Source organism: Bos indicus x Bos taurus, chromosome X, assembly GCF_003369695.1.
Source record: "Bos indicus x Bos taurus breed Angus x Brahman F1 hybrid chromosome X, Bos_hybrid_MaternalHap_v2.0, whole genome shotgun sequence".
Taxonomy (NCBI): Eukaryota; Metazoa; Chordata; class Mammalia; order Artiodactyla; family Bovidae; genus Bos; species Bos indicus x Bos taurus.
The window spans coordinates 27,662,165-27,675,678 of NC_040105.1; the positions used below are offsets into that span (position 1 = coordinate 27,662,165).

The window sequence follows — 13,514 nt, forward strand, 5'->3', positions numbered from 1 at the left end:
GCAATAGAGGGAGTGATTCAAAATGTGCCACCTTTTTCCATTATTGTTGCTCTTTCAGAGAAACCTGTATAGATATTTAGCCCAATAGGATCAAATGGGTAAAAACACCATAAATAAATTTAATATATTTCATCTTGAATTTTGTAAACATTTGGAAATCTAGAACAGCATTTAGATACTGTTCAACATAATTAAAAGTGAAATATTTTAATGTCATCATAGGTTGAATTTCTATATAAGTAAGAGGCCTTATATTTATATCCATACAGAAAATAAGCAGAATGTACATTTCAGTGATTGTCCTTTCAGTGTGCCAATGTATCATTTTGTTGAGGTTTTTGCATACCAAGTAATCAAACATTGTATGTATATGTGTTATATAATATCAGTATAGTAGCTGTAATGCATTTCAAGCTTGAAGCCAGTTGTATGGACTTAATTGTGATATTTGAAAAATCTTTTTAAACAGAATAATATATAAACATATATGCACATACATATATTATATATATATTTCCAATAGATGTCTGAAAGTTCTATATCCTAGAGTCCTATGTTATTTCACAAGAACTGACAGTGAATTGCAAGTAAGAAAAAGTATTTTATTTTATTATTTTTAAAAATTGAGGTTTTGGATTATATTTAATAGTAAATCAGTGCTTCACTTTTTTTTTTTTACTTTGAACGTTTGTATTGAATGGATATAACTCTTTCCTATAAACTTTGACCGCATGTGATTCAGTGTGAAAATGTTAGAAGCGAATTGAATAATGAAAAAAGGTATAGAATTTCTCTTAAAATGTACTAGGACATTTTAAGAGAAAAGAAAACATGGAAGAAACATTCTGAATGAGTGGTGACTCACTCCCACACATTGCATATTGCCTCCATGAATTAATTGAAGGTGGATTTGTGTATCCATAGACTCCTTCTGTAGACTAAAAATGACAGTCAAGTCTCTACTTGCTTACAGTAAATGCTTCTCTCTCAAAAACCTTTAATCATATGAATATCACCAATGCAAAAATAGGATCCAGGTGAATCAAAGAGTTATTTCTTTGATGCTTTAAGAACTAGACATTACTATAGAAACAAGGGACTTTAGTCTATAAGGTTTTAATACCTCTGCTCTATTTACCATTGCAGATAAACAGAGGTTTACAAAAGGAGTCCTAAAGGCCTTGTTTGGATTTTCTAGAGCTTCAGCACAGTCATGGTGGATGTCAAAGCGAAGGAACCTTAAGTCCATGCAGGAGAAAAAACAATAAGCCAGACTTTAAATAGAATCTCTGATTCAGGATACAGGAAGCTTGGGGCTGGTGCAGTGGGATGACCCAGAGGGATGGTATGGGGAGGGAGGTGGGAGGGGAATTCAGGCTTGGGAACATGTGTACACCTGTAGTAGATTCATGTTGATGTATGGCCAAACCAATACAATATTGTAAAGTAAAAAAAAAAAAAAAAAAATTAAAAAAAAACCCAGAGACATCACTTTACCAATAAAGATTCATATAGTCAAAAATAAATAAATAAATAAATAGAATCTCTGTTCATTGAGGATGACCATCACCACGTCCATGTAATGGACAGTTTTGGATGTTTCCAGAATATAATATTTATAGAGGGTTTCAGTTTTCTGTGACATAATATTATTTAGAAGATCTACCCCTATCATATCATCAGTGATGGTAGGTATGTAGCTTATTTTCAAAACAATTGATATGCCTTAAAAATATATTGACTCTCCTTTCTGCTAATTATGATCCTATTGATCATTCAAGTCACTAATTTTCCTTGAGCCTCATTACATTCCATTTTCTCAATGAAAAACTGTCTATATCTATATGGACATATCATTTATTATTGTTTTGTAATAAAATAATAAAATATTCATTTGTATGATCATGGAAATAATTAAATCTGACTCAGTTCTCAGTATAATTTTCCCCTTTCACCATCTCCAATTCATGATTATCAACCCTTGCATTGAAATTTTCTGATTAAAGGAAATTTACACTGCGCTAATTTCCAAATTTCAACTCTGATTCTCTCTCTCTTTTCCTGTAGCAGCTGATCTGTGTCTTCTGTTTTGTTGCTTTATGGATCAAACCAGTTTTGTATATGGTGTCTACTAATGTTTAAGTTAATTCAATTAATCACTACTCAGTAGGCTTACATATTAATCTATTGATGCACTATTTATTCATACATTCACAAATACATTTGGAAAGCCTACCATATTCAAAGAATTCTACAGAGAACTTAGAAACAGAAATGAATATTTGGTCTTGTCATCCCAAAGACTGCAAAGTGTAGAGAGGAGAGAAGATAAGCAGGTAATTATAAAATAATGTGATTGATGCAGTAATATGCTTCTTCATTGAATGTTATGGAAAAATTGGGGAAGAATATCTTATCCTGGGGTGTTAGAAGAAGCTTCATGAGTAATCAAAAGCTGACTCTTAAAAGACAAGCAAGTGTTGACCAGGTAAGAAGAACATTCTGAGATGAAGGGACTTGAGCAGACACAGTGGGGGAAGAGCAGCATCAAGCTTGCAGGGAATTATTAAAAATTTAGTAGTGGCCATCTTAAAGCATGAGGCATTTGATGTCAAGGGAGACTTAGAGTTAGGCAAGGGTCAAATCATGGAATAACTTTTAAATCATGTTCAAGAACTTGGACTTCACCTGTGGGTGATTGTTAACCACTGAGGAGTTTTAAGCAGGATAGTGATCTGGTCAGATTTATATTTTAGTTGAATCTACTGGCTCTATGTCACAAGGATATGTGGAATTGTCCAGAGAAACAGGGATGGCCATGAATACTTGGACTCTAGGAATTATTATGTGAAAACAGAACTAGATCAAGTACAAAGGACCATATGTTGCCCCAGATCCGTGATTCAGAAAGTAGATTGCCAGGTGCTAGGGAGAGTGTGGAATGGGGGATGACTACTAATTGGTGCAGGGATTCTTTGTGTGGTAATGAAAATATTCTGGAATTTGATGATTGTGAATATACTACAGGTTGTGAATATACTAAAGAGCAGTGATTGTACATTTCACAGGAGTGAATTTTATGGTGTGTGATTTATGTCTCAATAAGCTGGCATTAAAAAAGTCCTTAGTGGTGACTGAATGGAGAGAGATGGAAATACATAAGATGACTTACAAGTTTCTTGTTTTGGTGACCAGGTTGATGCTTGTGGTACCAATATAATAAAGGCTTCCAGATAAGGGGACATTATTGGATGGGAGTGATAATGAAATTGGGGGTAGGTGATGTTGATTTCAGATATAGAGAGTTTGAGGTCTGTTTAGCATTCTCTTGTACCTAAAATGGTGGTTGGTCTACTCCATAGATATAAATTTGGTAACACTTATCCTATGATTTCAGTGGCTCCCCCAATTTTTCTGCTTCTGTGTATTCCAGAAATGCAACAGAATTTCATGCATCCCTCTTGGCATGACAATGATTTCCATTTCGGAAATAAAATATATCAGAATTTACCATGTGAAGAATTATAGTTTAAACAGGTCTGCCTGTCAGAGATGTGTTCCATAGGGAATTTCTGGCCATGCTTCCCATGTCCCTCATTGGAAATTATTGATATCAATGATGGTCAAAACCATGAGGTTAGGTACCATTGCCTAGAGTTTTATGTTAAGTGAGGAGAACATTTAATGGTCAGAAAAGGAAGTGTAGTACAAAAATAGAGAATGAAAACCAACTGGAGGAAAAATACTTAGAAGATCTTGTTTTAAAATTTTTATTTATTTACTAAATGAATAAATAAGGAAATGAGTGCAATTTCCAGGAAACTAATGAAAGAATTTTAGGAGTGATAGAATGATCAAGTATTTTATAATTAAGAAATAAGTTCAGTAAGATAAAACTGAAGCATATCCATTGGATTTGATGATTAGGGAGGGATTCAGTTCAACTCAGTTCAGTTGCTCAGTCGTGTCCGACTCTTAAAGCTGAATTTCAGGGATGACTAGGACATAGCCAGGAGGAGGGGAAGACAATGGGTGTGGACTATACTCCTAGGAAATGTGGGTGGTAAAGGAGAGAGGGATTGAGAATTTAGGAGGGTTCTGAAAGAAGTTTTAATACAACTTTTTCAATATCAAGTAATTCTCATAAATAAGAATTCCTGTGATACTATTCAGGAATCATATTTAACCAATTTTTAACTCTTCTGTGATACCAGAATTAGACTGCCACCAAGTTTCTGATCATTTCTTTTCTTAATTAATGTAATGTAGAGGTCTTTAAGGGGCCATCCATTCAAAATGTCATCCATCTATGTATTCTATTTAACCCTGTACTTGGAGGTTAAATTCATGTATCGGTCTTTTTTTTTTTTTTTTTTGTAGAATTGACTGATAAAACCTGGGACTTTAGTGATGTCATATCTGTAAGAGACGTGTCAGAAATTGATGACATTTCCATTGTTAGTAATTCTGTGATGTTCTGTTTTATTCTTCCCATTCGATTTTCTTGGTAAATCTCTGCTTTAAATCATAGAAATAAAAGTTCCACAGGTATTTGTTATACAAGCTGTACATATTAACATTTCAAAACATTTCATTATGCACTGTTGACGCACATATTTCTATCAATACCAGCATGTCTGTCATTGAGAGCTATCCCCTTTCCCTTTCCTATTTCGTACTCTCTTCTTCTTTAATTCTTCCCTGGATCCCCCCCCCCCTTTTTTTTTTTTTTCTCTATCATTCAAAAATGTAAACCAGTTTTATTCAGTGTCATCCTTGCCTGTGACTGAAAGCAGGGGGTTGTCTTTCTGTTTTGTAGAACAACACCAACAAGTTTTATTTAAACATTTCGTTTTACTTTAAGAATGGAGAATTCTAGAATGAGGATCTATTGTTCCTACTTTTTTCAGTACCTGTATACTGACTCCTTCACCCATTGCCCACGACTGTTGATTAAACTGTGCTTCTGAAATGCAAAAATCCTTTTATTATCAGTCTAGTGGCATTTGATAGATCATTATGCCTGAAATACAGGCAGAAGTAGAGATGGTTAATCAGTCATTTTTCTCCTTCTTGGCCTCCTTTCTGGAATTTCTTCCCTGCATGATGTCCTGATTCTTTCTCTGCATTCCACTGTCACATTCACCTGCTCCTTCAGTGGTCCTTTTCATGCCTCACTGCCAGTGTTTGTGTAAACAACGCAGCTGCTTTTTGTGCTATTTTTTATCCCTGTTCACTCCCACCTTGCTCAAGACACTTATTACCCCCTCTGTGTCACCAATTTTGCAATGTAGATCACTCTCTAATCTTTGCCTCCTTCTAGACCCTGTCTGCTTTCTCTGACTTTGACCTGAATACTTATCTTTCCTACTGTAACTTTAAATTTGATATGTTTAAAGCTGTATTTGATAGATAAGTAGATTTCTTGCTCAGTAGAGAGGTAGCCTCAACACATGTCATAATATGCACCAAGAAAATATCATGTCAAATACAGAATTTAATTGATCAGGTTATAGAAAAGCCTCAGCTTGATGCTCTATGGTGACCTTGATGGGTGGGTTGGGGTTGGGTGGGAAGGAGATCCAAGATGAAGAGGATATATGTGTTCGTATGACTTACTCACTTTGTTGTACAGCAGAAGCTACACAACATTGTAAAGCAACTGTACCCCAATAAATTAAAAAAATGGTTTTGAAAAAAAAAGTGAACATTGAGAAAATAAAAATTCTTTTGAAATTTTCTTATGTCATTCCAAACATTGCCGAAAATGGTTTTGATGTGCACATCAGCCACAATGATATTAAGTGCTCATCATTGTGCATTTTGAGTTATCAGAGCCATTATAGTGGTAATTAGTCTAGAAATCCCATATTGAAATTAAAAAACAAACCTCCAAATTTCTTCTTTGAAAGGCTTATGCTTAAACCTGCCATTATTCTTCTCACCTAACACCCCAAACTGCACCTCATTTGATTATTTGTTTCCTGATTGAACAGTAATGTAACACACAATCTTGTTTAAACAAGTATTACAAGACAGAGTAGATTATACTTAACCATTTATCACAAACCTTTGGGCTTTATAGGAATAGCAAACTACTGTTGATTTTAATGTGTCATATTGTCATCATTCTTCTGATTTAAAAAGCAGATGGAATTTCCAATAAACCATTCACTGCAACCCACACTTGTTAGCATGATCAATTTATCACACTTGTTTTACAAAGTTGTAAGAAAACCCCACAGAAGGGTGTTACTAAAAATTACAGCTGATGTAAGCTTTTCACATTATGCCAAAGGAAGGGCAGTTGACACTACCAAGAAATAAACTCCACTGCGGCCTCCTTAATCATTTGTCAAGATATATTATGTCCTTGTCAATATCACGGGGTAAACACTGTCATTAATCTGCAAGTGAGGAAATAAGTAACCATGTCAGTGTTTGGATGCCTGGCTGTTAATGGAAATTCATCTTACTGCATCTTTCTTCCTTTTTAATTTTATCCTATTGTTCAGTTTCCATAAAATGTGCAGTTACATTGTAATGTTTGGAAAATATATATAATGCATTATTACCATGTTGGCCATTGTGAAATTTGCTGGGTGTGCTTAGTCAGACAGTCACTGACAATGCAGTAGTTAAGCTGAGCCAGCATAGATTAGTCTAAATGAGAACTCACCAGCCATAAATTTAACAAAGTGTTCATTTTCTGAAGTGATTGCTTTATGCATCTGCAAATAGAAAATAACAGAACATTCAACTGTGTTTTTTTCCTAGAAAAATGAAAACTTGGATCTCAAAAAGCTTTCTTTAGACCCTTTAAATAGTTATTTTAATTTTAGATGCTATCGCTGATGTGTTATGCAAAAGAGGGATATTACTTACAGTGGAAATGAGATGGAATTGCATTTAAAGCTCCTATTATTTGACTTAAATTGCCACTTATGTCTTGATACCTTCCAATGGAGAATCTATCAGTTATCTAAATTAATTAGATGAATATTAAATGAATGTAGTATATGATAATGTTTTATGTCCATCAGATTTTCCTATAAAATCCAATGGCATGATATTTCTCCTTTGTAGGATTTCTAGTTAAAACCAATATATTAGCAATGTATCCTGTTTATCTATCCATAGCAAATCAGTAACAGTTACCTTCAAAGAATTAACAAATGAGAAGCATAACCATGAAAACAGTTAAACTCCAGGAGATAACATTGGCTGATTGCCCCAATATAATAAAGAATAATAAAATACTATTTATTGGGTTTATATACAACCTACCTGCAATGTGGGAGACCTAGGTTCAATCCCTGGGTTGCAAAGATCCCCTGGAGGAGGGAAAGGCTACCCACTCCAGTTTTCTGGCCTGGAGAATTCCCATGGACTGTATAGTCCATGGGGTTGCAAAGAGTTGGACATGACTGAGTGACTTTCACCTGTGTCAGATACTGTGTGTTATCTCATGTAATCCGCTGAAGAACACTGTAAGATATGTATTATCATACTGATAAATTAAATGCCCTTCCTAGGACCACTCAGCTTAGTAAGTCATAAAATGTGAACTTGAACTCAAATATGCCTGGCTTGAAAATCTCAACTGTTATGGAGTGGGTTGTACTGCTTCTCAGAGGATTTGCTCAAGGAAAATATTCTTAGATTTTATTTGGAAAAATGTCAGATATGCTATGCCTAAGTCATTAAAGCACCTTAATTAGACATGAGGTATCTGCTTTCATGAAATCCTGTATTTACTTCTTAGAATTGTGATAGGCTATTCTTTCATACCGAATATGATAGGCTGAATCACATAGTGATCAACAGCACAGATTCTGGATGCCAGATGCCTGGGTTCAGATTATGGCAGTGATGTTTTGAGCATGTGTGACTGTAGGCATGTTACTGAACTGTTCTGTGCATCGGCTTAATGACTTGTAAAATAGGCCTAGTTTCATTGGGTTATTATGAATATTAAATGTGATGATAGATGTATAGCAATTGAAACAAGGCCTACAAAATAGTAACTGCGTAGTGAACAGCAGCTGTGACTTACAATTTTAAGAAGCAGTGTCTCCAGCTCATGTATTTCTTAACATGAATGAGAATATGTATTTCACTTAACTCTGAAGTGTCCTTAATACCAGTAATTACTGTACACATTTTCTACCCATTCCTACCTTGATTCATTCCCATTCATTCTCTTTCTCTACAGCTTTGATTGCAACATAAATCAAATAGCATCCAGTTCACCTATTTACAGGCCACAACTCAGTGGTTTAATATGTTCACAGGGTTGTGCAAACCTCACCACTATGTAATCTTAGAACAATTTGGTTCTCCCTAAAAGAGATACTATGGGCTTCCCAGGTGGCACAGTGGTAATGAATCCACCTGCCAATGCAGGAAACATAAGAGATGCCGTTTTGATCCCTGGGTCAGGAATATCCCTTGGAGTAGGAAGTGGCAACCCACTCTAACATTTTGCCTGGAAGATTCCATGGACAGAGGAGTCTGGTGAGCTACAGTCCGTGGGGTCACAAAGAGTTGGACATGGCTGAGTGACTGAGCACACACAAAAGAGATACTGTACTCATTAGGAGTCACACTGTATTCCCCCCCCTCCTCTCCCTGGACAATTGGATTGTGTGACATGAAGTCTTTTGTGCCTCAATTCTTGTACCTAGCATAATGTTTCAAAGTTCTTTCATGTGTAGCATGTGTTGATTCCTTTTCTTACTGAAAAGTATTACATTGTGTGACTATACCACATTTTATCTCTTCATCAGTTACATTCATTTGGGTTATTTCCAGTTTTTGACTATTATGGGTAATGCTGCTTTGAACATTCACATGTGAGCATGAACACAGTTTCGTTTTTCTTGGGTATGTACCTATGACTGAAATCGTATCAACAGCCTGATTGTATCTTGTGAGAATGATTGTGACCTACTTAGTCTTCCACCTTCTGGCCTAGTTCATTTGTGAGTGTTTTTGCACTGTTGCCAGGATGATCTTTATGAATTTCAAATGTGATCATGTTAATCTCACATTAATTGCCTTCAGTGGCTCTTCCGTTGTTTTGGAAATAAACTATGAACAACTAAGACAAAGATTTCTGCTTTAGTGTAGAGCACATTCTACTAGATGGATCTTTAAATTATATCCTAATTTTGCATGAACATTTTACTGTTTTCTCACTGACCGTCTTCATTCTAGCATATACCTGTGCCCTTTTTCCTACCTTCAGTTTGCTAACACCTGCATGTTTTTCAAAATTCAACTGAAACATTATCTTCTATGAGAAATCTTCTGAGACACAGGTCCCTTCCCCCAATCTTTATGGCCTTCAGATTAGATATATCTTCTCAACTGACTCATAACATGTTCTTCAAGGTTAGCAGACACATGGTTCTATCCAATGTCCATAAGACATTTGGTAAGCACCAAAAGATCCTTGATATCTCATCCAATCCAAAATGTCCATGAATGTATATAATCCATGATGAATGCTTTTGGACAGGACTAAACATCAAGAACCTTTTGGATTGGATTAAATAAGATAAAATATTAAAGAACTTTTGGTGTGGACCACCAAATGTCTTATGGACATTTGGGTGAAGACTAGATGTGCTGCAAGTGTTCTTCAAACACGTGTCTTAGCCTGTACCATATTCCATTATAATAGACAATTTATTTTTTTTGCCTTTGCCATTAAATTGTGAAGACCTACAGCAGAATCTTAACTCTCTTTATAGTTTTTGTTGCCGTCACAGTCAGTTCAGTTCAGTTCAGTCGCTCAGTCATGTCCGACTCTTTGCGACCCCATGAATCACAGCACACCAGGCCTCCCTGTCCATCACCAACTCCCGGAATTCACCCAGACTCATGTCCATCGAGTCAGTGATGCCATCCAGCCATCTCATCCTCTGTCATCCCCTTCTCCTCCTGTCCCTAATCCCTCCCAGCATCAGAGTCTTTTCCAATGAGTCAACTCTTCACATGAGGTGGCCAAAGTACTGGAGTTTCAGCTTTAGCATCATTCCTTCCGAAGAAATCCCAGGGCTGATCTCCTTCAGAATGGACTGGTTGGATCTCCTTGCAGTCCAAGGGACTCTCAAGAGTCTTCTCCAACACCACAGTTCAAAAGCATCAATTCTTCAGTGCTCAGCCTTCTTCACAGTCCAACTCTCACATCGCAAGAAGGTAATAATTCCTGGAAGAAAGAATTGGAAGAATAGTGTCTCTGCATGGATATACTGAACAATTATTAAGAGTACCACCATGTATCACCCTTGAAATCAGGGCCCATTAGAATAAATTACTACTAAAATCAAATAAATATTCTATAGGTGCTTTGATAATAAAAGAACATGTTACCATCTTTGCTTCTAGGCACCATGATGTATTTTTTACTACACCATGGTACCTAGGAGTAAAGATAAATATGAAAAGACATTACATGACTTTCTAAGTTAAATTGTTGGTAAGTGATTTTGATTCATGGAATAATAATAATGTGTCATGTTTTCATCATTCCATACAGAGATGTTTGTTTTATATGACGTTTCCACATCCTTTTGAAAGGCATGGCAAATTACTCATTTCTATATTACATAGTGAAGTGTAGTGACTCAATAGATAACCAAAAGCACAATACTTGTGAAACTGCTAAATGTCTGTTGAATTTAACTCCAAACTTATTTGAAAACCACTGAAATATTAACAAACTAATTTTTAATTTTTATCTTTATCAATGTAGAGAAATGTACGAAGTGGGTAAATGAAGGCTTAGAAAGCTCTATGATCATATTTGCACCTTAGATTCCTGATTACATTTTCATCCCCTCTCATCTTATTCAGTTTAGTTTGGTCATTCAGTCATGTCTGACTCTTTGCGATCCCATGGATTGCAGCACACCAGGCTTCCCTGTCCATCACCAACACCCAGAGCTTGCTCAAACTCATGTCCATTGACTCAGTGATGCCATCCAACTATCTGATTCTCTGTCATCCCCTTCTCCTCCTGCCTTCGATCTTCCCCAGCATCAGAGGCTTTTCCAATGAGTTAACGCTTTGCATCAGATGGCCAAAGTATTGGAACTTTAGCTTCATCATCAGTCCTTCCAATGAATATTCAGGACTGATATCCTTTACGATGGACTGGTTGAATCTCCTTGCAGTCCAAGGGACTCTCAAGAGTTTTCTCCAACACCACAGTTCAAAAGCATCAATTCTTGGGCATTCAGCTCTCATTATGGTCCAACTCTCACATCCATACATGACTGCTGGAAAAACCATAGCTTTGACTGGATGGACTTTTGTTGGCAAAGTAATGTCTCTGCTTTTTAATATGTTGTCTAGGTTCATCATGGCTTTTCTTCCAAGGAGCAAACGTCTTTTAATTTCATGGCTGCATTCACCATCTGCAGTGATTTTGGAGCCCCCCAAAATAAAGTCTGTCATTGTTTCCATTGTTTCCCCATCTATTTGCTGTGAAGTGATAGGGCCAGATGCCATGATATTCGTTTTTTGAATGTTGAGTTTTAAGCCAGCTTTTTCACTCTCCTCTTTCACTTTCATCAAGGGGCTCTTTAGTACTTCTTCACTTTTTGCCGTAAAGGTGGTATCATCTGCATATCTGAAATTATCGATATTTCTCCATGCAACCTTGATTTCAGCTTATTCTGGCGTTTTGCATGATGTACTCTGCATAAAAGTTAAATAAGCAAGGTGACAGTATACAGCCTTGACATAGTTCAGTTCAGTTCAGTTCAGTCGCTCAGTCATGTCTGACTCTTTGCAACCCCATGAATTGCAGCACACCAGGCCTCTCTATCCATCACCAACACCCAGAGTTCACTCAGACTCACGTCCATCAAGCCAGTGATGCCATCCAGCCATCTCATCCTCTGTCGTCCCCTTCTCCTCCTGCCCCCAATCCCTCCCAGCATGAGTATTTTCCAATGAGTCAACTCTTCGCATGAGATGGCCAAAGTACTGGAGTTTCAGCTTTAGCATCATTCCTTCCAAAGAAATTCCAGGGCTGATCTCCTTCAGAATGGACTGGTTGGATCTCCTTGCAGTCCAAGGGACTCTCAAGAGTCTTCTCCAACACCACAGTTCAAAAGCATCAATTCTTCAGTGCTCAGCCTTCTTCACAGTCCAACTCTCACATCCATACAAGACCACAGGAAAAACCATAGCCTTGACTAGATGGAACTTTGTTGGCAAAGTAATGTCTCTGCTTTTGAATGTGCTATCTAGGTTGGTCATAACTTTCCTTCCAATGAGCAAGCGTCTTTTAATTTCATGGCTGCAGTCACCATCTGCAGTGATTTTGGAGCCCCCCAAAATAAAGTCTGACACTGTTTCCACTGTTTCCCCATCTATTTTCCATGAAGCAACGGGACCGGATACCATGATCTTCGTTTTCTGAATGTTGAGCTTTAAGCCAACTTTTTCACTCTCCTCTCTCACTTTCATCGAGAGGCTTTTGAGTTTTTCTTCACTTTCTGCCATAAGGGTGGTGTCATCTGCATATCTGAGGTTATTGATATTTCTCCCAGCAATCTTGATTCTAGCTTGTGTTTCTTCCAGCCCAGCGTTTCTCATGATGTACTCTGCATATAAATTAAATAAACAGGGTGACAATATACAGCCTTGACGTACTCCTTTTCCTATTTGGAACCAGTTTGTTGTTCCATGTCCAGTTCTAACTGTTGCTTCCTGACCTGCATACAGATTTCTCAAGAGGCAGGTCAGGTGATCTGGTATTCCCATCTCTTTCAGAATTTTCCATAATTTATTGTGATCCACATAGTCAAAGGCTTTGGCATAATCAATAAAGCAGAATCAGATGTTTTTCTGGAACTCTTGCTTTTTCCATGATCCAGCGGATGTTGGCAATTTGATCTCTGGTTCCTCTGCCTTTTCTAAAACCAGCTTGAACATCTGGAAGTTCACAGTTCACGTATTGCTGAAGCCTGGCTTGGAGAATTTTGAGCATTACATTACTAGCATGTGAGATGAGTGCAATTGTGCAGTAGTTTGAGCATTCTTTGGCATTGCCTTTCTTTGGGATTGGAATGAAAACTGACCTTTTCCAGTCCTGTGGCCACTGCTGAGTTTTCCCAATTTGCTGGCATATTGAGTGTAGCACTTTCACAGCATCATCTTTCAGGATTTCAAATAGCTCAACTGAAATTCCATCACCTCCACTAGCTTTGTTCGTAGTGATGCTTTCTAAGGCCCACTTGACTTCACATTCCAGGATGTCTGGCTCTAGATGAGTGATCACACCATTGTGATTGTCTGGGTCGTGAAGATCTTTTTTGTACAGTTCTTCTGTGTATTCTTGCCACCTCTTCTTAATATCTTCTGCTTCTTTTAGGTCCATACCATTTCTGTCCTTTATTGAGCCCATCTTTGCATGAAATGTTCCCTTGGTATCTCTAATTTTCTTGAAGAGATCTCTAGTCTTTCCCATTCTGTTGTTTTCCTCTATTTCTTTG

General features: G+C 37.0%; 1 protein-coding gene across 1 annotated transcript in view; it reads left to right on the top strand.

Annotated features, from left to right (window-relative positions):
• IL1RAPL1 (interleukin 1 receptor accessory protein like 1) overlaps window positions 1-13,514 on the top strand; it is a 1,448,054-nt gene that overhangs the window by 465,298 nt on the left and 969,242 nt on the right. The gene's annotated exons all lie outside the window — the stretch shown is intronic.